General features: G+C 46.9%; 1 protein-coding gene across 4 annotated transcripts in view; it reads left to right on the top strand.

The window, feature by feature from the left end:
* The window catches only part of GTF2IRD1 (GTF2I repeat domain containing 1), a 228,391-nt gene that overhangs the window by 64,905 nt on the left and 139,233 nt on the right, over positions 1 to 24,253 (top strand). For 2 of the 4 annotated variants that reach the window (XM_056556432.1, XM_056556429.1), the window contains exon 1: positions 2,304 to 3,119. The exons of 1 other annotated variant lie outside the window; for it this stretch is intronic. The gene's annotated coding sequence lies outside the window, so the exon portion shown is untranslated. Of the gene's footprint in view, positions 1 to 2,302; positions 3,120 to 24,253 lie in introns of those variants that run through there. One more of the 4 variants, XM_056556431.1, reaches the window with a different exon arrangement.

Genomic DNA, 24,253 nt, shown 5'->3' with positions numbered 1-24,253 from the left:
ATGCAAACATAAAGTAGACATATTGTATTTGTGAATCAAAGTATAATTTATTTGGAATGTCTATTTTCCTTACAAGCAGAGAGCTTCAAAGTTAGAAAAATGCAAAATTTTCAATTTTTTCATCAAATTTGGGAATTTTTCACCAAGAAATGATGCAAGTATCGACAAAATTTTACCACTGACATAAAGTAGAATATGTCACGAAAAAACATTCTCGGAATTAGAATGAAAGGTAAAAGCATCCCAGAGTTATTAGTGACAGTGGTCAGATGTGCAAAAAACGCTCTGGTCCTACAGTGAAAATTGGCCCGGTCCTTAAGGGGTTAATCTTAGGGATTGTGAAGCCCTATTGTCTCCTCATGCTGCTGCCAACTCCAGGCTGTGTCATTCAGCCACTATATGGTTTACTGATGCTGCTGGGCCTGGGACATTACCAAAACATTTTCATGGTAGCATTAGCTACCATAAATCTTCAATTTAAATTTGAAAATTCATCTTTTAATCTTAGGGATTGCGAGGCCCTATGGTCTCCTCATGCTGCCGCCAACTCAGGGTTTTGTCATTCAGCCACTATATGGTCTCCTCATGCTGCCGCCAACTCAGGGCTTTGTCATTCAGCCACTATATGGTCTCCTCATGCTGCCGCCAGCTCCAGGCTGTGTCATTCAGTCACGGAGGACCGCCAGCTCGATGCTCACCAGAATGGGTAATCAAAAAATGTAAATAAATTCAAATTAAATTAAATAAAAATGACATTAAAAAATCTGTCACAACCAGACGCTCTGCGGCAGTGATTCTAATAGCGATGCCTGTAATCTGCATGTCATACTGAATAACAGTAGTATTTCCCTAACACAGCACACTCCCTATGCTTGTTAGGACAAGGCAAAGTGTTCTACACCCCTATTGAGCCTCTCTGTAGGCCAGACATAGCCGTTTTTATTAGCGATTCGCCACGAATAAATTCAGTCCGAAGCAAATTTTTTCAGAAAATTTGGCGAATCGGTCAAATCAAATTTTTCAGAAATTCGCTCATGTCTAATAATAAACCTTTATTATTTTTCAATTTGTTAGATCTTTGCTTTTAGAATATTCCAGTTGGCCAGTGCCAAACCACAAGTCTGATTTCTTCTGAGGACTCCTGTGGTTCTTCTGCCACAACCGTGGATTCCAGAGGGACCCATCTTCTGCTCTGACATACCGTCCGTTACGGTGGGACGTGGGCTGCTTCAGATTATTCACACATGCATATGTACGCACCTTGGGGTGCTAAGTGCAAGATGGCGTTGTGCTTATAGCGCAGTGTGCATGTCTGTTACCATTGTATACTTAGAGTGCATTTTCTGTGTTTTTTGTTTTTCCATTTTATTTAGGATGGATTTGGCACAGGCAGTCATGAGGTGTCAGAAATGTACCGTATTTTTCGCCGTATAAGACGCACTTTTTCTTCCCCAAAACTGGGGGGAAAAAGTCGGTGCGTCTTGTACGGCGAATACACCCCTATCGCGGCGGTCCCTGCGGCCATCAACGGCCGGGACCCGCGGCTAATACAGGACATCACCGATCGCGGTGATGCCCTGTATTAACCCTTCAGATGTGGCGATCAAAGCTGACCGCCGCGTCTGAAGGGAAAGTGACACTAACCCGGCTGTTCAGTCGGGCTGTTCGGGACCGCTGCGATTTCACCGTGGCGGTCCCGAACAGCCCGACTGAATAGCCAGGTTAGCGCTTACAGGACACAGGGAGGGACCTTACCTGCCTCCTCGGTGTCTTCTCCGTTCAGAGATCCCCTGTATGGCCGGTGCTCTCCTTCCTCGTCATCACGTCGTCGCGTACGTGCGTCAGCGTGCGTAACAACGTGATGGCGGCGACGGAGAGCAAGGATACCCGGCCGGCAGCAGAGACGTTCAGCAGCAGGCCGGCAGCAGAGCGACGGGGACACGGCGACAGCGATGGAGCGACATCCAGGGCAGCGGTGACGGGTCCGGAGCGGCAGGGACACGTGAGTATTACCTCCTATGCAGTGGTCTTCAATCTGCGGACCTCCAGATGTTGCAAAACTACAACTCCCAGCATGGCCGGACAGCCAACGGCTGTCCGGCCATGCTGGGAGTTGTAGTTTTGCAACATCTGAAGGTCCGCAGGTTGAAGACCACTATTGGGTTCAAAATCTTTATTTTTTTAGATTTGGCCCCTAAAAATTGGGTGCGTCTTATAGGACGAAAAATACGGTAAATATTTTATTATTTTTATATTATTATGCAATACATTTGTAGAAATTTGAACCAAATTCAATGTTTCCCTTTTCCTTCTTATACTCTAGAATCTAGATACATTAGTTTCTGATATTCATTGTCACAGTGAAGAGTAAGAATGACTAAAGTTGTTAGCTGTGGAAAGGGTTAAGAGATGGGCAGTGTCATGGGTGACAATATAATCCTAGCCCCGGGTACAGGAGCAGAGATGATCTGCAGACTGTGGTGTGGTGGCTGCAGTATAACCCTGCCCACTAATCTGTAATCTGGAAGCACCCCCTCCATGTACCCAGCAGTGTGCCAGCCCCAGCCCTGAGTGCCTGGGAAGCTCGGCATAAACAGTGTGCCCGCAGGTGCCCCCCTGGTGCAGGTTCCTGACAGTAATGGAGACAGCAGTACAATCTGCCTCCACCTATCCCCTTTCTTCTTTCTGTCTTCTCTGGCTCTTTCCTCTTTCCTCCTTGAAGCTGGTTTGTTAATCCTGTATGTAAATTACAGCCAATAGATGTTGTTGTTGAGCAGGGCTGGGATTAGAGACGGGGCGAATGGCTTTCAATCTTACTGGGATTATAGAACAAAGGGACTCCTGCTCCACACACATATACCCAGGCACACACAAAAAGGGGGTTTATCCTGGGAGGGGGTGGGCACAGCTCTGCCCCCACTGCTCCACAAGCCTCTCTGCAGACAGGACTACGGGGGGCTCACACCGCTCACGTCCGCCGCTATTTGCACTGCGGATTGGGGGGAGTCGGCCGCTGCTCGGGGACGAATTACCGGCTGCACCGCACCACAGCCCGCTCCCGCCACCGAGCTGGAGGCTGCCGGGGAGGATCTCACCCACCAGTGCTGGCACCTCTCCTGGTAAGGGAAACGAAATCCAAACTTTGTGCCTCATCCATCACACCGGCGGCACGTGACTCTGGTGTCACTGTGGACTGGTATATGTGTGAACGGGGCTGTGCCAGGGGTCAGATTATAGGATATGTGGGCAGAGCTGTTCCAGGAGTCAGATTATAGGATATGTGTGGGCAGGGCTCTGCCAGGGGTCAGATTATAAAATATGTGTGGTCAGGGCTCTGCCAGGGGTCAGATTATAGGATATGTGTGGGCAGGGCTATGCCAGGGGTCAGATTATAGGATATGTGTGGGCAGGGCTGTGCCAGGGGTCAGATTATATGATATGTGTGAACGGGGCTGTGCCAGGGGTCAGATTGTAGCATATGTGTGGGCGGGGCTGTGCCAGGGGTCAGATTGTAGGATATGTGTGGGCGGGGCTCTGCCAGGGGTCAGATTATAGGATATGTGTGGGCAGGGCTCTGCCAGGGGTCAGATTATAGGATGTGTGGGCAGGGCTGTGCCAGGGGTCAGATTATAGGATATGTGTGGGCAGGGCTATGCCAGGGGTCAGATTATAGGATATGTGGGCAGAGCTGTTCCAGGAGTCAGATTATAGGATATGTGTGGGCAGGGCTCTGCAAGGGGTCAGATTATAGGATATGTGTGGGCAGGGCTATGCCAGGGGTCAGATTATAGGATATGTGTGGGCAGGGCTGTGCCAGGGGTCAGATTATAGGATGTGTGGGCAGGGCTGTGCCAGGGGTCAGATTATAGGATATGTGTGGGCAGGGCTATGCCAGGGGTCAGATTATAGGATATGTGGGCAGAGCTGTTCCAGGAGTCAGATTATATGATATGTGTGAACGGGGCTGTGCCAGGGGTCAGATTGTAGGATATGTGTGGGCGGGGCTGTTCCAGGGGTCAGATTGTAGGATATGTGTGGGCGGGGCTCTGCCAGGGGTCAGATTATAGGATATGTGTGGGCAGGGCTCTGCCAGGGGTCAGATTATAGGATATATGTGGGCAGGGCTGTGCCAGGGTTCAGATTATAGGATATATGTGGGCAGGGCTATTCCAGGGGTCAGATTATAGGATATGTGTGGGCAGGGCTGTACCAGGGGTCAGATTATAGGATGTGTGTGGACAAGGCTGTGCCAGGGGTCAGATGATAGGATGTGTGTTGGCAGGGCTGTGCCAGGGGTCAGATTTTAGGATATGTGTGGGCAGAGCTGTGCCAGGGGTCAGATTATAGGATGTGTGTGGGCAGGGCTGTTCCAGGGGTCAGATTATAGGATATGTGTGAACGGGGGTGTGCCAGGGGTCAGATTATAGAATATGTGTGGGCAGGGCTGTTCTATGGATCAGATTATAGGATATGTGTGGGCAGAGCAGTGCCTGGGCTCAGATTATAGGATGTGTGTGGGCAGGGCTGTGCCAAGGGTCAGATTATAGGATATATGTGGGCAGGGCTGTTCCAGGGGTCAGATTATAGGATATGTGTGGGCAGGGCTGTACCAGGGGTCAGATTATAGGATGTGTGTGGACAAGGCTGTGCCAGGGGTCAGATGATAGGATGTGTGTGGGCAGAGCAGTGCCTGGGCTCAGATTATAGGATGTGTGTGGGCAGAGCTGTGCCAGGGGTCAGATTATAGGATGTGTGTGGGCAGGGCTGTTCCAGGGGTCAGATTATAGGATATGTGTGAACGGGGGTGTGCCAGGGGTCAGATTATAGAATATGTGTGGGCAGGGCTGTTCTATGGATCAGATTATAGGATATGTGTGGGCAGAGCAGTGCCTGGGCTCAGATTATAGGATGTGTGTGGGCAGGGCTGTGCCAAGGGTCAGATTATAGTATATGTGCGGGCAGGGCTGTGCCAGGGGTCAGATTATAGGATATGTGCGGGCAGGGCTGTGCCAGGGGGTCAGATTATAGGATATATGTGGGCAGAGCTGTTCCAGGGGTCAGATTATAGGATATGTGTGGGCAGGGCAGTTCCAGGGCTCAGATTTTAGGATATGTGTGGGCAGGGTTGTGCCAGGGATCAGATTAGAGGATGTGTGGGCAGAGCAGTGCCAAGGGTCAGATTATAGGATGTGTGTGGACAAGGCTGTGTCAGGGGTCAGATTATAGGATATGTGTTGGCAGGGCTGTGCCCGGGGTCAGATTATAGGATATGTGTGGGCAGGGCTGTGCCAGGGGTCAGATTATAGGATGTGTGTGGGCAGGGCTGTTCCAGGGGTCAGATTATAGGAAATGTGTGGGCAGGGCTGTGCCAGGGGTCAGATGATAGGATGTGTGTGGGCAGGGCTGTGCCAGGGGTCATTATAGGATATGTGTGGGCAGGGCTGTTCCAGGGCTCAGATTTTAGGATGTGTGTGGGCAGGGTTGTGCCAGGGATCAGACTATAGGATGTGTGGGCAGAGCAGTGCCAGGGGTCAGATTATAGGATGTGTGTGGACAAGGCTGTGCCAGGGGTCAGATTATAGGATATGTGTTGGCAGGGCTGTGCCCGGGGTCAGATTATAGGATATATGTGGGCAGGGCTGTGCCAGGGTTCAGATTATAGGATATGTGTGGGCAGGGCTGTGCCAGGGGTCAAATTATAGGATGTGTGTGGGCAGGGCTGTGCCAGGGGGTCAGATTATAGGATATGTGTGAACGGGGCTGTACCAGGGGTCAGATTATAGGATGTGTGGGCAGGGCTGTGCCAGGGGTAAGATTATAGGATATGTGTGGGCAGGGCTGTGCCAGGGCTCAGATTATAGGATATGTGTGGGCAGGGCTGTGCAAGGGGTCAGATTATAGGATATGTGTGGGCAGGGCTGTGCCAGGGGTCAGATTATAGGATGTGTGGGCAGGGCTGTGCCAGGGGTAATATTATAGGATATGTGTGGGCAGGGCTGTGCCAGGAGTCAGATTATAGGATATGTGCGGGCAGGGCTGTGCCAGGGGTCAGATTATAGGATATGTGTGGGCAGGGCTGTTCCAGGGGTCAGATTATAGGATATGTGTGGGCAGGGCTGTGCTAGGGGTCAGATTATAGGATATGTGTGGGCAGGGCTGTACCAGGGGTCAGATGATAGGATGTGTGTGGGCAGGGCTGTGCCAGGGGTCAAATTATAGGATATGTGGGGGCAGGGCTGTGCCAGGGGTCAGATTATAGGATATATGTGGGCAGGGCTGTTCCAGGGGTCAGATTATAGGATATGTGTGGGCAGGGCTGTACCAGGGGTCAGATTATAGGATGTGTGTGGACAAGGCTGTGCCAGGGGTCAGATGATAGGATGTGTGTTGGCAGGGCTGTGCCAGGGGTCAGATTATAGGATATGTGTGGGCAGAGCTGTGCCAGGGGTCAGATTATAGGATGTGTGTGGGCAGGGCTGTTCCAGGGGTCAGATTATAGGATATGTGTGAACGGGGGTGTGCCAGGGGTCAGATTATAGAATATGTGTGGGCAGGGCTGTTCCAGGGATCAGATTATAGGATATGTGTGGGCAGAGCAGTGCCTGGGCTCAGATTATAGGATGTGTGTGGGCAGGGCTGTGCCAAGGGTCAGATTATAGGATATGTGCGGGCAGGGCTGTGCCAGGGGTCAGATTATAGGATATGTGCGGGCAGGGCTGTGCCAGGGGGTCAGATTATAGGATATATGTGGGCAGAGCTGTTCCAGGGGTCAGATTATAGGATATGTGTGGGCAGGGCTGTTCCAGGGCTCAGATTTTAGGATATGTGTGGGCAGGGTTGTGCCAGGGATCAGATTATAGGATGTGTGAGCAGAGCAGTGCCAAGGGTCAGATTATAGGATGTGTGTGGACAAGGCTGTGCCAGGGGTCAGATTATAGGATATGTGTTGGCAGGGCTGTGCCCGGGGTCAGATTATAGGATATGTGTGGGCAGGGCTGTGCCAGGCGTCAGATTATAGGATGTGTGTGGGCAGGGCTGTTCCAGGGGTCAGATTATAGTAAATGTGTGGGCAGGGCTGTGCCAGGGGTCAGATGATAGGATGTGTGTGGGCAGGGCTGTGCCAGGGGTCATTATAGGATATGTGTGGGCAGGGCTTTGCCAGGGATCAGATTATAGGATGTGTGGGCAGAGCAGTGCCAGGGGTCAGATTATAGGATGTGTGTGGACAAGGCTGTGCCAGGGGTCAGATTATAGGATATGTGTTGGCAGGGCTGTGCCAGGGGTCAGATTATAGGATATGTGTGGGCAGAGCTGTGCCAGGGGTCAGATTATAGGATGTGTGTGGGCAGGGCTGTTCCAGGGGTCAGATTATAGGAAATGTGTGGGCAGGGCTGTACCAGGGGTCAGAGGATAGGATGTGTGTGGGCAGGGCTGTGCCAGGGGTCAGATTATAGGATATGTGTGAATGGGGCTGTGCCAGGGGTCAGATTATAGGATATGTGCGGGCAGGGCTGTGCCTGGGGTAAAATCATAGCATATGTGTGGGCAGAGCTGTGCCAAGGGTCAGATTATAGGATATGTGTGGGCAGAGCTGTGCCTGGGGTCAGATTATAGGATATGTGTGGGCAGGGCTGTGCCAGGATATGTGTGGGCAGTGCTGTACCAGGGATCAGATTATAGGATGTGTGGACAGAGCTGTGCCAGGGGTCAGATTATGGGATATGTGTGAGCAGGGCTGTGCCTGGGGTAAAATCATAGCATATGTGTGGGCAGGGCTGTGCCAAGGGTCATATTATAGGATATGTGTGGACAAGGCTGTACCAGGGGGTCAGATTATAGGATATGCGTGGGCAGGGCTGTACCAGGGGGTCAGATTATAGGATATACATGGGCAGGGCTGTGCCAGGGGGTCAGATTATAGGATATGCGTGGGCAGGGCTGTACCAGGGGGTCAGATTATAGGATATGTGGGGGCAGGGCTGTGCCAGGGGGTCAGATTATAGGATATATGTGGGCAGAGCTATTCCAGGGGTCAGATTATAGGATATATGTGGGCAGAGCTGTTCCAGGGGTCAGATTATAAAATATATGTGGGCAGGGCTGTTCCAGGGGTCAGATTATAGGATATATGTGGGCAGGGCTGTTCCAGGGGTCAGATTATAGGATATATGTGGGCAGGGCTGTTCCAGGGGTCAGATTATAGGATGTGAGTTGGCAGGGCTGTGCCAGGGGTCAGATTATAGGATATGTGTGGGCAGAGCTGTGCCAGGGCTCAGATTATAGGATATGTGTGGGCAGGGCTGTACCAGGGATCAGATTATAGGATGTGTGTGGGCAGGGCTGTGCCTGGGGTAAGATCATAGCATATGTGTGGGCAGGGCTGTGCCAAGGGTCAGATTATAGGATATGTCCGGGCAGGGCTGTGCCAAGGGTCAGATTATAGTATATGTGCGGGCAAGGCTGTGCCAGGGGTCAGATTATAGGATATGTGCGTTCAGGGCTGTGCCTGGGGTAAGATCATAGCATATGTGTGGGCAGGGCTGTGCCAAGGGTCATATTATAGGATATGTGTGGGCAGAGCTGTACAAGGGGGTCAGATTATAGGATATGCGTGGGCAGGGCTGTACCAGGGGTCAGATTATAGGATATATGTGGGCAGGGCTGTGCCAGGGGTCAGATTATAGGATATGTGTGGGCAGGGCTGTGCCAAGGGTCAGATTATAGGATATGTGTGGGCAGGGCTGTACCAGGGGGTCAGATTATAGGATATGCGTGGGCAGGGCTGTACCAGGGGGTCAGATTATAGGATATATGTGGGCAGGGCTGTGCCAGGGGGTCAGATTATAGGATATATGTGGGCAGAGCTGTTCCAGGGGTCAGATTATAGGATATGCGTGGACAGGGCTGTACCAGGGGGTCAGATTATAGGATATGTGGGGGCAGGGCTGTGCCAGGGGGTCAGATTATAGGATATATGTGGGCAGAGCTGTTCCAGGGGTCAGATTATAGGATATATGTGGGCAGAGCTGTTCCAGGGGTCAGATTATAAAATATATGTGGGCAGGGCTGTTCCAATGGTCAGATTATAGGATATATGTGGGCAGGGCTGTTCCAGGGGTCAGATTATAGGATATATGTGGGCAGGGCTGTTCCAGGGGTCAGATTATAGGATATGTGTGGGCAGGGCTGTTCCAGGGGTCAGATTATAGGATATGTGTGGGCAGGGCTGTGCCAGAGGGTCAGATTATAGGATATGTGTGGGCAGGGCTGTGCCAGGGCTCAGATTATAGGATATGTGTGGGCAGGGCTGTGCCAGGGCTCAGATTATAGGATATGTGGGGGTAGGGCTGTACCAGGGATCAGATTATAGGATGTGTGTGGGCAGAGCTGTGCCAGGGGTCAGATTATAGGATATGTGTGGGAAGGGCTGTGCCAAGGGTCAGATTATAGGATATGTCCGGGCAGGGCTGTGCCAGGGGTCAGATTATAGTATATGTGCGGGCAAGGCTGTGCCAAAGGTCAGATTATAGGATATGTGTGGGCAGGGCTGTACCAGGGGGTCAGATTATAGGATATGCGTGGGCAGGGCTGTACCAGGGGGTCAGATTATAGGATATATGTGGGCAGGGCTGTGCCAGGGGGTCAGATTATAGGATATATGTGGGCAGAGCTGTTCCAGGGGTCAGATTATAGGATATGCGTGGACAGGGCTGTACCAGGGGGTCAGATTATAGGATATGTGGGGGCAGGGCTGTGCCAGGGGGTCAGATTATAGGATATATGTGGGCAGAGCTGTTCCAGGGGTCAGATTATAGGATATATGTGGGCAGAGCTGTTCCAGGGGTCAGATTATAAAATATATGTGGGCAGGGCTGTTCCAATGGTCAGATTATAGGATATATGTGGGCAGGGCTGTTCCAGGGGTCAGATTATAGGATATATGTGGGCAGGGCTGTTCCAGGGGTCAGATTATAGGATATGTGTGGGCAGGGCTGTTCCAGGGGTCAGATTATAGGATATGTGTGGGCAGGGCTGTGCCAGAGGGTCAGATTATAGGATATGTGTGGGCAGGGCTGTGCCAGGGCTCAGATTATAGGATATGTGTGGGCAGGGCTGTGCCAGGGCTCAGATTATAGGATATGTGGGGGTAGGGCTGTACCAGGGATCAGATTATAGGATGTGTGTGGGCAGAGCTGTGCCAGGGGTCAGATTATAGGATATGTGTGGGAAGGGCTGTGCCAAGGGTCAGATTATAGGATATGTCCGGGCAGGGCTGTGCCAGGGGTCAGATTATAGTATATGTGCGGGCAAGGCTGTGCCAAAGGTCAGATTATAGGATATGTGCGTTCAGGGCTGTGCCTGGGGTAAAATCATAGCATATGTGTGGGCAGGGCTGTGGCAAGGGTCATATTATAGGATATGCGTGGGCAGGGCTGTACCAGGGGGTCAGATTATAGGATATATGTGGGCAGGGCTGTGCCTGGGGTCAGATTATAGGATATGTGTGGGCAGGGCTGTGCCAAGGGTCAGATTATAGGATATGTGCGGGCAGGGCTGTACCAGGGGGTCAGATTATAGGATATGCGTGGGCAGGGCTGTACCAGGGGGTCAGATTATAGGATATATGTGGGCAGGGCTGTGCCATGGGTCAGATTATAGGATATGTGTGGGCAGGGCTGTGCCAAGGGTCAGATTATAGGATATGCGTGGACAGGGCTGTACCAGGGGGTCAGATTATAGGATATGTGGGGGCAGGGCTGTGCCAGGGGGTCAGATTATAGGATATATGTGGGCAGAGCTGTTCCAGGGGTCAGATTATAGGATATATGTGGGCAGGGCTGTGCCAGGGGGTCAGTTTATAGGATATGTGGGGGCAGGGCTGTGCCAGGGGGTCATATTATAGGATATGTGAGGGCAGAGCTGTTCCAGGGGTCAGATTATAGGATATATGGGGGCAGAGCTGTTCCAGGGGTCAGATTATAGGATATGTGTGTGCAGGGCTGTTCCAGGGGTCAAATTATAGGATATGTGTGAATGGGGATGTGCCAGGGCTCAGATTATAGGATGTGTGTGGGCAGGGCTGTGCCAGCGGTCAGATTATAGGATATGTTTTAACAGTGCTTTTCCAGGGGTCAGATGTGTGTGAATAGGGCTGTATGGGGGATCAGATTATAGGGTGCGTGTGAACAGAGGTCAGATTATAGGGTACGTGTGAACAGAGGTCAGATTATAGGGTGCGTGTGAACAGAGGTCAGATTATAGGGTGCGTGTGAACAGAGGTCAGATTATAGGGTACGTGTGAACAGAGGTCAGATTATAGGGTGAGTGTGAACAGAGGTCAGATTATAGGGTGCGTGTGAACAGAGGTCAGATTATAGGGTACGTGTGAACAGAGGTCAGATTATAGGGTGCGTGTGAACAGAGGTCAGATTATAGGGTGCGTGTGAACAGAGGTCAGATTATAGGGTGCGTGTTAACGGACTGTGTCAGAGGGCAGAGTATAGTATGTGTGGGGACAGGGCTGTACCAGGGATCAGGTTATAGGATATGTGTCAATGGAGCTGTGCCAGGGGTCAGATAATAGGATGTATGTGTGAACAGAGTTTAAATTATAGGGTGCATGTTAACAGTGGTCAGATTATAGGATGTGTTTAAATGGGGCTATGGCAGGGGTCATTTTATAGGATGTGTGTGGGCAGGGCTATACCATGGGTCAGATTATAGGATGTGTGATAACAAGGCTGTGCCAGGGGTCAGATTATAGGATATGTGTGGTCAGGGCTGTATCAGGGTATAAATTGTAGGATGTATGTGAATGGCCCTATTGTGCTTTCTTTTATAAATGTCAATGTGAACAGAGTCTGACGCTACAACAGGGCCAAATTTTTAGTCTGATTTTAGTAGTACCGAATTCCAACTGCTTTCCTATTAGTCTTCATCTTGATGCTGCGGATGCGCTGATGACTGCCCCCTTCTGTGCCTGTGTGTCCTGCGTTGTCTACTCGCAGGAGCAATCTGCCGCTACTAGCAGAAACACAAGAATCTGCAAGTCACGCGCACATGCTCAGTTTACGCAAAGACATCGCGGTCGCTCCACCTGTTCTCTGAGCTAGGCCGAGAGCGGCCTCAATGTCTGTGAGTAAACTGTGCATGCGCTTTACTACATCCTCGCAGATCCCTGTGTGTCCGTGTAGTGGCGGATTGCTGCTACAAACAGACACGCAGGACACATGATGCGCTATGTGGGACCTACCCTTACATTGCTTCTTTTGCGCAATGCATTTACACTCATTCAAGAAAACAACTTGAACGTAGTATAGCATGGTCGCAGCTCAGGGAATTATAAACTGCGACCTCCAAAAAGTTGCAAATATACACCAGCCAAGACATGGTTTAGATTTTTATTGTGTGTAGAAAAGTTGCAATTTTTTTATTGCAATTAGAAATTTCAGGAAATGTATAACTGTGCAAAATGTATCAGCTAGCTCCAGAAAGTTAAACAGATTTTTATATTACTTCTATTAAAAAAAATCTTAATCCTTCCAATAATTATCAGCTGCAGAAGTTGAGTTCTTTTCTGTCTGACAACAGTGCTCTCTGCTGACATCTCTGCTTGTCTTTGGGAACTGCACAGAGTAGAAGAGGTTTGCTATGGGGATTTGCTTCTAATCTGGACAATTCCTGAGACAGGTGTCATCAGAGAGCACTTAGACAGAAAAGAACAACTCAACTTCAGAAGCTCATTAGTACTGAAATGATTAAGATTTTTTAATATAAGTAATTCACAAATCTGTTTAAAGGGGTAGTCCAGTGGTGAAAAACGTATCCCCTATCCTAAGGATAGGGGATAAGTTTGAGATCGCGGGGGGTCCGACCGCTGGGGCCCCCTGCGATCTCTCTGTACGGGGCCCCGGCTCTCCGCCGAGATAGCGGGTGTCGACCCCCGCACGAGGCGGCGGCCGACACGCCCCCTCAATACATCTCTATGGCAGAGCCGGAGATTGCCGAAGGCAGCGCTTCGGCTCTGCCATAGAGTTGTATTGAGGGGGCGTGTCGGCCGCCGCCTCGTGCGGAGGTCGACACGCCCCCTTCCCGCGGGCTGTCGGGGCTCCGTACAGGAGATCGCAGGGGGCCCCAGCGGTCGGACCCCCCACGATCTGCAACTTATCCCCTATCCTTAGGATAGGGGATAAGTTGCTCACCACTGAATCACCACTGGACTACTTTAACTTTCTGGAGCCAGTTGAGATATATATATATATATATATATATATATATATATAAGTTTTTTTTTCCTGGATAACCCTTTTAATGCTGTGACACTGAGATCTGTTTATAACTTGTAGTCTGAGAGCTGGAAATCTTCTACTTTTACTGATTTGTTGACTTCTTTATATTTTGTTATGGAGAATGTCTGTTTCCTTGTAGAGGAATAAAAATGTATTCTGTAGGGGAGGCTGTAACTGGGTGCTCTAGAGCATAATTTCCCAAACAGGGTGCCTCCAGCTGTTTCAAAACTACAACTCCTAGCATGCACGGACAGCCAAAGGCAATTTTGCAACAGCTGGAGGCACACTGGATGGGAAACATTGCTCTAGAGACTAAATAAGTGCTTGACTGCATTAGAATATTGGCATTTTTGGCCCACCCTGAATAGATTTAGTGGTCTAAATTCTGGTATATCACACGTGCCAGTGTCAGAACCTGTTTATCTGTGAACACAATATATATATATATATATATATATATATATATATATATATATATATATATATATAAAATGTATTTCGTTCATGTGTGTTGTAACTGCAAATAGGAAACCATGCTAGAGTTACAAGAGAAAGTAAGTGAATCGTTTGCAATGTGGTCTAATTATTTGCACTTTTTGATTGATTTTTATGATTTATTTTGTGATATTTGATTACGCCATTCACAGTGGCAGGATCAGTAATGTTACTTAATATTTTTTTTGCTACATTTTATTTGTAAAATGTGAAAAAGGGATGATTTGTATTTTTTTTTCTGTTTAAAAAAAAGGAATTTTTTTTTCCAGTTTTATGTCCTCCTAGAAGATTTTTATAAGCAACTATAGCATTGGCCAGTTAAATTTGCGCTCTGCTAGTACAGTGTGCCTGAGACAGCCTGTACAAGCAGGTCTACTATGGCAGATATTAGTAAGCCCTTTGCCAGCTCTAAAAACCCATCGGCACCCAGCGATCGCGCTGCAGAGGTAACGATCAGGCAGCCTACACCCTGCAGCAGTAGTCATTTTGCCATTTAAATGTCGCAGTCACTATGATCATGGCATTTAAAGGGTTATATCTTAAGTTCTTGTAAAATGAAATCTGAGTGTGATTGGTTGTTATGGGGAAAGCCAGGCAGTTTTGGTTTTAGACAGATTGATAAATCTGGGCCAATGTTAGGCTGGGTTCCCATTACGTTTTGTCCCATACGGGAGCGCATACGGCAGGGGGGAGCTAAAACCTCGCGCTCCCGTATGCCTTCGTATGCGCTCCCGTATGTCATTCATTTCAATGAGCCGGCCGGAGTGAAACGTTCGGTCTGGTCGGCTCATTTTTGCACCGTATGCGCTTTTCCCCCGGACCTAAAACTGTGGTCAACCACGGTTTGAGGTCCGGTCGTAAAAGCGCATACGGCGCAAAAATGAGCCGACCGGACCGAACGTTTCACTCCGGTCGGCTCATTGACATGAATTACATACGGGAGCGCATACGAAGGCATACGGGAGTGCAAGGTTTTAGCTCCCCCCTGTCGTATGCGCTCCCGTATGGGACAAAACGTAATGGGAACCCAGCCTAACAGAAGTGGTCATTTTTTCTTCCACATTGAATGATAATAATTTAAGTGATCTGTAATTTTTTTTCTCTTTGTGATGTAAAAAACATATGCAATTAAAGAAATAGACTTTAGTTTCATTTGTTTGACATGTTTCATGAACAATTAAGATGCAAATCATAAAATGTTGCAGTATCATGTAATACCTTTTTATTGGACTAACATCATTTTATAGAGACAAGCTTTCGGGATTCCTCCCTTTATCAAGTCCAAAGCAAATCTAAGCTCACAAGCAGAAGACACAGGTTACATAGAGACAAGCTTCATCAAAATTTCTTATAACCTGTACTGGATTCTCTTTTACATCTCATTATGTCCTGCTTAATTTCCAGTCTCTCCCCTGCTCCCCCCTCCCCTCCCCCTTTTTCTCATCCTTATCTATTCAGTCTATGTTCCCATAACAGGACAATTTATGGCCCATCTTAGTGTGAATTCTCCACATCTATTGTCTTAACCCCCGCATATTTGTGAGATGTAACCTGTGTCTTCTCCTTGTGAGCTTAGATTTGCTTTGGACTTGATAAAGGGAGGAATCCCGAAAGCTTGTCTCTATAAAATGCTGTTAGTCCAATAAAAAAGGTATTACAAGATACTGCAACATTTTATGATTTGCATCTGCATCACTGGACTAATACGGCTACTCAAATTTACTACATGAACAATTAACAAACTGGGAAGTAAAATGTAACCTTTAAGGAAAATAAAAATCAGCAAGATATGTGCACACATTGAGGGAGATTTATCAAAACCTGTGCAGAGGAAGAGTGGTGCAGTTGCCCATAGCAACCAATCAGATTGCTTCTTTCATTTTCCACAGGCCTCTTTAGAGGCCTGTGGAAAATGAAAGAAGCGATCTGATTGGTTGCTATGGGCAACTGCACCACTGTTCCTCTGCACGGGTTTTGATAAATCTCCCCCATTGGCCCTGATTTACTAAGAGTGTTGTGTAGGTTTCTTTGTGGGTTTTAATTCCCTACAATTTATTTTCCACGGTATTTACTAAGGTTCCCTACATTTTCCACTTTCCCTACACTTTGCTTTTTTTACACATGCTCTGATCTGTCAGGTTTTCCTCAGCTGAAATCCACCACATTTTTTGTGGAAACTTTAGTAAATATGTTGGGTTTTTGTGAAAATGTCGGGAACACGCCCCTTTTCTGTGACCACGCCCCTTTTCGGGTTTTCTTAGCAAAATGGAGAGTTAGTTGGGGTTTCAGGCGCAGACAGAAGTTCGGCCGCAATGCGCCCGAAACTGGTGCACAACCCAACAAAACATGTCGGGTTTGCAAAAGTAAATAAGGGCCATTGTTGCAATCTATTTCATCCAGGGACCAAGTCAATGATCGCTGGGTAAAGGGCATATAGGAAGAGGAGTAAACTCTTTTCATGCAGTTAAAAATATCTATAATTTGTCATGTATATTATTAGAGATGAGCAAAGTTTCAGTGATTAGATTCATCACTAACTTCTCAGCTCGACAGTGGATGACCTTAGCCTGCATAAATTAGTTCAGCTTTCAGGTGCTCCGGTGGGATGGAGACTCTCTCCTAGGACTGTATCCACCTTTTCGAGCCCACCGGAGCACCTGAAAGCTGAACTCATTTATGCAGGCTAAAGTCAGCAATTGCCGAGCCGAGAAGTTTGTGACAAATCGAATTGCTGTGAGTTCGCTCATCTTTATATTTTATAACAACCTTATGTATTTCACACCACACTTCCTACACGTTTCTGTCACAAGATGGACGTGACATCATCAGGGGACTTTCCAGCAGTGAGTTAATACAAGAAGTATCCACAGCCTGTAAAGTGGACAAAAGGAACCCTGATTATGTATCAGGCCTCAGCCTGGTCATGTGTAAGGGAACCGTAGTGTACACATAACCAGGTGATAGTCTACGCAAGTGCCGTCTGCCGGCCACTGGTGTCCATGATTTGATAAAGTTTGATATACTAAGTCAGCGGATACCCTTATGGATACTCCACCACCTATACGTATGTTTTATGAATCCAGAATGTTAACCTAATAAACATTTATTTGGGGGGGGGGGGGACTTAGTTAGCCATTTAAGGCCCCTTTCACACTACCGTTATCCTCCTGTAAAAACCTCCATCATTAACTCCCATCGGAAAGTCCATAAAGTGGTCATCAAAAAATCCCATTCATGTCAATGGTTTTTTATGACCATCCTAGCATCAGTTCTGTCCTGTTGTGACTAACGTCCGTTATTTTTAACGGGGCAAATAATGGTACATTCACAAATTTTTGTCCCCTCAAAAATAACGGTGGAATTAAGGACATCAAGATTTTAACATTGAAGTCTATAGGTGACGGATGTTCACAAATAACATCCGTTATTGTCCGTTATTTTTATGTTCCGTTATGATCCGTTATTGCTACTGAGCATGCCCAGTACAGCGTCACAACCAGGAAGTCACATGAAAATAAAATAACGGATTATAACTGGTGATAACGAATGGCACATGTCTGTTATTTTGACAGAATGTCCATCAAAATTAGTCATCAGTTATCATCCGTTGTATTTAGTTATTTCATCCATTTTTTTTCATGACCCGTTATTGCTGAATAACAGATGTCAGAATGCAGGAACATAACCGTAGTGTGAAAGGGGCCTTAACCAGTTTTCTGGTGAAGATCATAAGTGCAAAATTTGGGGACTTTAATTTTCTTGTTTTACTATAATGTCAAACATTGATTTGTATTTCTGGCCCGCTCTTTGTGATTTGTGTATGGACTATGAAGTAAATAAGCTGAGTGATTGTAGCTTTGAGCAGAGTGACTTTAATTTCATGTGCTATGAAAAGAATATAGACACTGTATATAGGATTGCAGGTATTTCACTATTTATTAGTTCAAGTACATGAAACTTCTTTTTAAAAAGCAATATGTGACCTCAGGTGCCTCAGTCAAATAGATGGACAGCGTTTAGTGTCTGTCTGTGCATCACAGCAGCTTCATTCCATTGAGGACATATAAGTGGCTATAAATGAGGCCTTTATTCTACTGACCGCACTAGGGGGATCTTAAAATCCCCCAATGCTTATTTCTTCTATTACCCAAATCACTCCCATATGTCAAGACACCATAGCATTAACCCCTGTAGGAAACAAGACATACCTTGGCTTCCTGGTACATACCTTGGCATCAGGATGTACATGTACGCCCTAACAGGACTAAGAAGCGAGTGCAGAAGCTGTGTTTGCTTTATTGACTTGTGGTCCTGCTGCTAATGACAGACATCTGCGATCCTGCTGATGTCTGTTATTAACTCTTCAGATGTGTAATCAATATATGAAGCATAAGGGTGGCTTAGAGACTCATCGGACCAAATGTGGCGTGATCATGGGGGTGCGAAGAGTTAAGTTTGGCGGCCAGAGCTCGAGACCAGAGAAGTAGATCGCCGATAACATTGATCAGTGATACTCCTATGCATAGCATCTAACAGTAAAAACAATAAATAAGATTGCTATAAATAGCCCCTATGGAGACTTAACCCCTTAAGGGCACTTTTCAGTAAAATTGACACCTTATCTTTATTCTGTAGGGCCATACGATTAAAACGATAACCAACACATAATATGTTTGATTTTGTTTTACTGCTTTTAAAAAAATAACTTGAGTACATTTAAAATTGTCCTCTTTTGCCCACTTTATTTTTCCATGTACGGGGATGTGTGAGGGCTAATTTTTTGCGCCATTACCTGTAGTTTTTATCAATACCATTTTTATTTTGATGGAACTTTTTGATCGCTTTTTTTACTTTTTTTTTTTTAGGGTATACAAAGTGACCAAAAATATGCAATTCTGTTTTTTTTTGTGTATACGCCATTGACCATGGGGTTTAAATAACATTATATTTTTATAGTTCGGAGATTTACGCAGGCGGTGATACCACATATGTTTGTTTATTTTTGTATACATATTTTTTTTTATGACAAAAGGGGGTGTTTTTCAAAGTTTTATTAAGGAAGGGGTTAAACCACATTTATTATGATTTATTATTATATTTTTTTTATTTTTTTCAATTTTTTAGTCCCCATCAGGGACTATTATATGCAGTCATTATGCCATGGCATAGCATTGATTAGTGGTATCTGACACAGGTTCCGGTGGCGTGTCAAAGAAGGGGAGCGGGTGCATCCAAAATTGATATATGCAATAAATACTACAGATCATGGCACATAAAGTGAGCCTTCATACAGCCCTGTATATGGAAAAATAAGAAAGTTTTGTAGGTTAGAAGAAGACCAATTTAAACAATTTTAATATATTTTTGTAGAGCCTTTATATGTATTGTGCCAACGAGAGATAATCTCAGGAAGATCAGAGGGGGGGGGGGGGGGGGGGATTTATCATTGTCTGTGTTCTAACTTAAGATAACCCCCCCCCCCCCCCCCATGTCAACTGGCCAGCTACAATGCAGCTGTGTGAAAGTCATTTATGTGTCTATACGTTGACCTGGCCCCGGTTCATTGTGATGTACAGCCTTTTAGGCTACAGGGATGCAATATGTTGAATTGACCGCAGATCTAGAATATTTTCCCCCATACTTGATATATGCTATACATAAAGGTGTCCACTGTCTTGTTGATAAGGCAGTTGTTCTTAAATGCAGCTTCCTGTTCCTATTAAGAAATATTGATGTAAAACTCCTGCACTTCCACATGATTTATTGCTATGTTTACCTTAGCAAGAAATACAGATAGATGAAACAACTACGGTATATCCATTATTACCATTTTTTCCACTTGGAATCTCTTTACTTGTAGCAAAACACAACAGACAGATTTAACTGTATAACAGTAAAATGTCTAGCGAAAATATCTCCATAATACAGTAACTGATGGAGTATGTCTTTGTCTTTTTCTCTCTTTATTATTTACAATAACATTTTAGGCATACAGAAGCCTAATATTACTGCATACACCCATCCCCCTTGTGGCATCTTAACAGGTCAGTCCTGTTAAAGCATGGACTCTGCAATTCCTCTAAAGGTGTCAGCAACATGTGCTATGAAGGGGTTGTAAGGACAAATTTAAAACAATAAAAGAGTGCATACTTACCTCCCCTGCTGCTCACGCTGTCAGATCTTTCCATTCCCGCTACAGTCATTTTCTGCCAGCTTCCAATTGCATCCCATTCCCCATTCAGCCAATCACAGAGCTGAGCGGACAGTGCTTGTTGAAGCAGGACATAATCGTTAGCTGACAAAATAGGAACTCAGTGGACTTTGGAACATGTGACACTGAGAGCAGTGAGGAAGGTAAGTATGTGACCTTGCATTGCTTTACTGCATGAGAATGTCTCCATGGGTCAAACCTGCTTTTCCAGTTTATCCCTCAAATGGTGGTTGGAGAAATGTATTCATCTGATAGTCGCTGGTCCACAAATGATCAGATACCAGACTGAAGGTGCATTCACACCACGTCGGGTTTTGTGGCTGGACTGAAAACTGTGGTATGCTATGGTTCTTTAGTCCAGCCACAAAACCTGATATTGGGCAAAAAATGAGCCGACCTGATAGGGCTGGGCGGTATACCGGTTCATACCGAATACCGAAATTTTTGTGCTGCACGATATGAATTTTTCCCCATACCGCGATACCGGTTTGGCCCCTCCCCCTCGGGAATGAATTATCAGCCCAGCGCTGCGCTGTCCCCATCGGAGAACTAATTATATGTGACCCGCAAGCGCTGTTCTGCCCCCCCCCAATTAATTAATTATTAGCGCTGCGCTGTCCCCATCTGGGTACTAACATATGTCACCCGCGAGCGCTGCCCTCCTCGTCCTCCTGTTTGTTGCGGCCGCCAGCGCTGACACTCCATACAAGTGGTCTTCAACCTCCAGATGTTGCAAAACTACAACTCCCAGCATGCCTGGACAGCCGTTGGCTGTCCGGGCATGCTGGGAGTTGTAGTTTTGCAACATCTGGAGGTCCGCAGGTTGAAGACCACTGCTCTATACTGTATCCCTATGCCCAAGCTGCAAAAGGTAAACAAAATAAACTTTAACTCACATTCCCCGTCGGTCCGGACCAGCTTCCCAGGCAATGGAACGTTGGAAAGCCGCCTGCCTATCACCGGCCGCAGCGATGTTCCGCCTCGGCCGGTGATAGGCTGAGCCCACTGTCATGTAAGAAGCAGGCTTCTTACATGACAGTGGCTCAGCCTATCACCGGCCGAGGCGGAACATGGCTGCGGCCGGTGATAGGCTGATGACTGTCCGACGTTCCTGTCCCCAGGAAGAGCGTAAGGCCAATGTAGGAACATGCGTTAAAGTTTATTTTTGTTTACCTTTTGCAGCCCGGGCATAGAAATACAGTATAAAGTGTCAGTGCCGGCGGCCGCAACAAACAGGAGGACGAGGAGAACAGCGCTTGCGGGTGACATGAGTAGTACCCCGATGGGGACAGCACAGTGCTTGGCTAATAATTCATTTTGGGGGGGGATACCGTTATATACCGTGGAACCGCCATAAGTTACAAAAATACCGCAATACACACATTTGGCCATACCGCCCAGCCTTGCGACCTGAGTCACTACCGCATCTGACTTCGGTCGGCTCATTTAAATGAATGAGATTCGGTGCTGGCCCAGCTGGGATACAGTAGCGCCCGGTTTTGTGTCGCATCTGGCACCTGGATCTCATAAACATAGTGTGAATGCAGCCTAAGATGGAGAAGGCTAAGAGGAATGGACACACCTGTGACATTTTGGCAACTCTGGTTGTTTCTACAGCTTACTGAAAGTCTTGCAGGCCTATGTAAAGGAGATATTTTTAGGTATGTGTTTATTGTTTGTTATTGACAGATTAGTGTCCCTTTAAAGGGAACCAATCATCAGATTTTACCCTATATAACGCTTGGCAAAGTGTTACATAGGGTAAAATCTTTATTTTCGCAGTTCCTGGGGGATGCTGCTGCCCCCAGGGATGGTGAAGATATGAAGTTATAAACTAGTCACTGCCGCCGTAAGTAGTCACCTGGGCGGGGAGCTCTTCTCATCTACTTCCGTTCTTCGGCCGGCAGCGACGCCCCCTCCGCTTGATTGATGGGCCGCGTCATCGTTCCGCTCACTGAACAGACGGAGCAGAGTGATGACGCGGCCCGTCAATCAGGCGGAGGGGGCGTTGCTGCTGGCCGAAGAACGGGAGTAGATGAGAAGAGCTCCCCGCCCAGGTGACCACTTACGGCGGCGGCGGTGACTAGTTTATAACTTCATATCTTCACCATCCCTGGGGACAGGAGCGTCCCCCGGGAATGGTGAAAATAAAGATTTTACCCTATATAACACTTTACCAAGCATTATATAGGGTAAAATCTGATGATTGGTTCCCTTTAAGTAGCAGGGGTAGTGTTGTAATTTCATGCCAGGTTTCCTATGACCATGATGTTAAACCATCCTTAATAAAATGAAGACGTGAGCAGTAAGAGAAAGACAGCTGAAGTGTACTGTACATGGCTCTGAACTATATACATTGCTTATGTTCTTGTTATGTGACTGAACTATACATAAATGTTGTGTCCCGTGCTTTGCCAGCGGGCATAAACTAGTCAGATGGCAAAGCTTCACTGAGAAACCAGCGCTGGCATTCTGAAGTATTTAAATTAGTTCAGCTCACTTCTCTATAATGGCCAATAAAACCGTGCAAACCTGGGGCAATGTTTCGAGAGGAAGAAATGCTAATTCATGGCAGCTTTGTGGACATGCTATTCTTGGCAGCGTATATCATGTTATGTAAGATATTATGGCTACAATGTGGGTAAAAATCTGAAGCTAGCTATAGACATAGCATTTTTTTGCACTGAGGCTCTGTGACACCTTCCCGACTCACACAGTAGGATGATTGATAAGCCAGGAGCCTGCACAGAGCCCTGCTTGTCCTTCCCTCACTTCCTGTATTTGGTCTCTGCATAGAGACACAGGTAATAACTGCAGGGATAGCATTTTTTTCACCCAAAAATATACACATTTTTTAACTGTTATGTATTACAAATATACTTATAATGGCATTACCTACATTATCTTAAAAGATTTTGCAAATGACAGATACGCTTTGATGAGGCATGCCGATCCAAACGTGCAGACTGGTCAAATTGTCTATTCTGCCTCTTGTCCACTGCCAACAGTGCCCACAAGTGACTAGTGGGCATCAATAGGTTTCATTCTACCAGAGCCCACTGAGATATGAAAGCTGAGCTGTGATTGTTTTAATAGGAAAACCAGACAGTTTTGGTTTTAGGCAACTTGATAAACCTGGGCCAAGGTTTCAATAGTAGCAGTTGTGAAAGTTGTTGTCTGACGCGTTTTAGCTGTACATAGCCTGGTGCAAGGAAGACACTTCCCTGAATGTAAATCGCTATGCAGACATTGATCTAGCAGAGAATGCAGGGAGAATTAAACCCTGAAGTCTGCATCTTTACAAATGCAGGTCTGTTATAGACTATTGGATCAATAAATGATATGTAATGTGCTTACGAAATTATGTTAAGAGTAAATTATGTTCAGAGGTGCAGTGTGCTTTAATATGAGGCACAGCGCTGCATATGATGGACATATCGGTTATTGTTCTCACAAATTTATGATCAAGTAACATTCATGTATATTGTGGCGTAGGTGATAGCTAGTTATTATAATCTAAATAAACTATATTCCGTTCATGCAGATATGCAAGACAGTTGAATATGTTTTAGTTATGTTTTTGTACATTATTTGTAAAAAAATTTGATTTTAGTATTAGGTCCAGTGACTTTTGTACAAATATGTGTTATTCTGTGACATCCATAGTTTTATTCTACAAATGTGTTCTTTCTGGTCCCTCCTTTATTTATTTTCAGGGACTCTGCCCTGAAGCCGGCGCTTCAGCCGGGGCTGTGCTCAGTAGGTGGAGAGGGAGGTCAACTGCCTCCTCATCCGGTTGCAACCTCTTGCGCTGGGGAGATGAGCCGACCGCTCCATCTCCCGGTGTAAAATTCTCCATCTGGGGAGCCGCACCGTCTGTGCTTGCTCCTGTGCTGTTAAACAGTCTCTGTGGATCCATGCCAACTGCCTGCGATCCAGGGTGGACTGGTAGAGGTATCACTGACCCCTCTGCAGCTGTAGAGCTGGCACTGGTGTCTGATGCTGGACAGAGTGTAGCAGAACTCAGCCCTAATTCCGGCGCTTCCACCCTGGTGTCCTGACCGGATACTGCTAGAGCGTCGCGGTCCGGTGTGCAATCCATACGTCAGCCAAGATAGATCCAGTTCCAGGTCCGGCTGCGGCAGCATCTCTCTCCGCTTGTCCTGGATGTCCCAGAGTCTGTATGCCTCGGTACGGCCAAAGTCGTACCGCTCCTCGAATGCATCCCACAATAGACCAGGCCAGCCGAAGTCTGTAC

The sequence above is a fragment of the Hyla sarda genome, chromosome 2 (assembly GCF_029499605.1).
Source record: "Hyla sarda isolate aHylSar1 chromosome 2, aHylSar1.hap1, whole genome shotgun sequence".
NCBI lineage: Eukaryota > Metazoa > Chordata > Amphibia > Anura > Hylidae > Hyla > Hyla sarda.
Note: the sequence above shows the minus strand (reverse complement) of the source record. Positions and strands in the feature narration are given on the sequence as shown.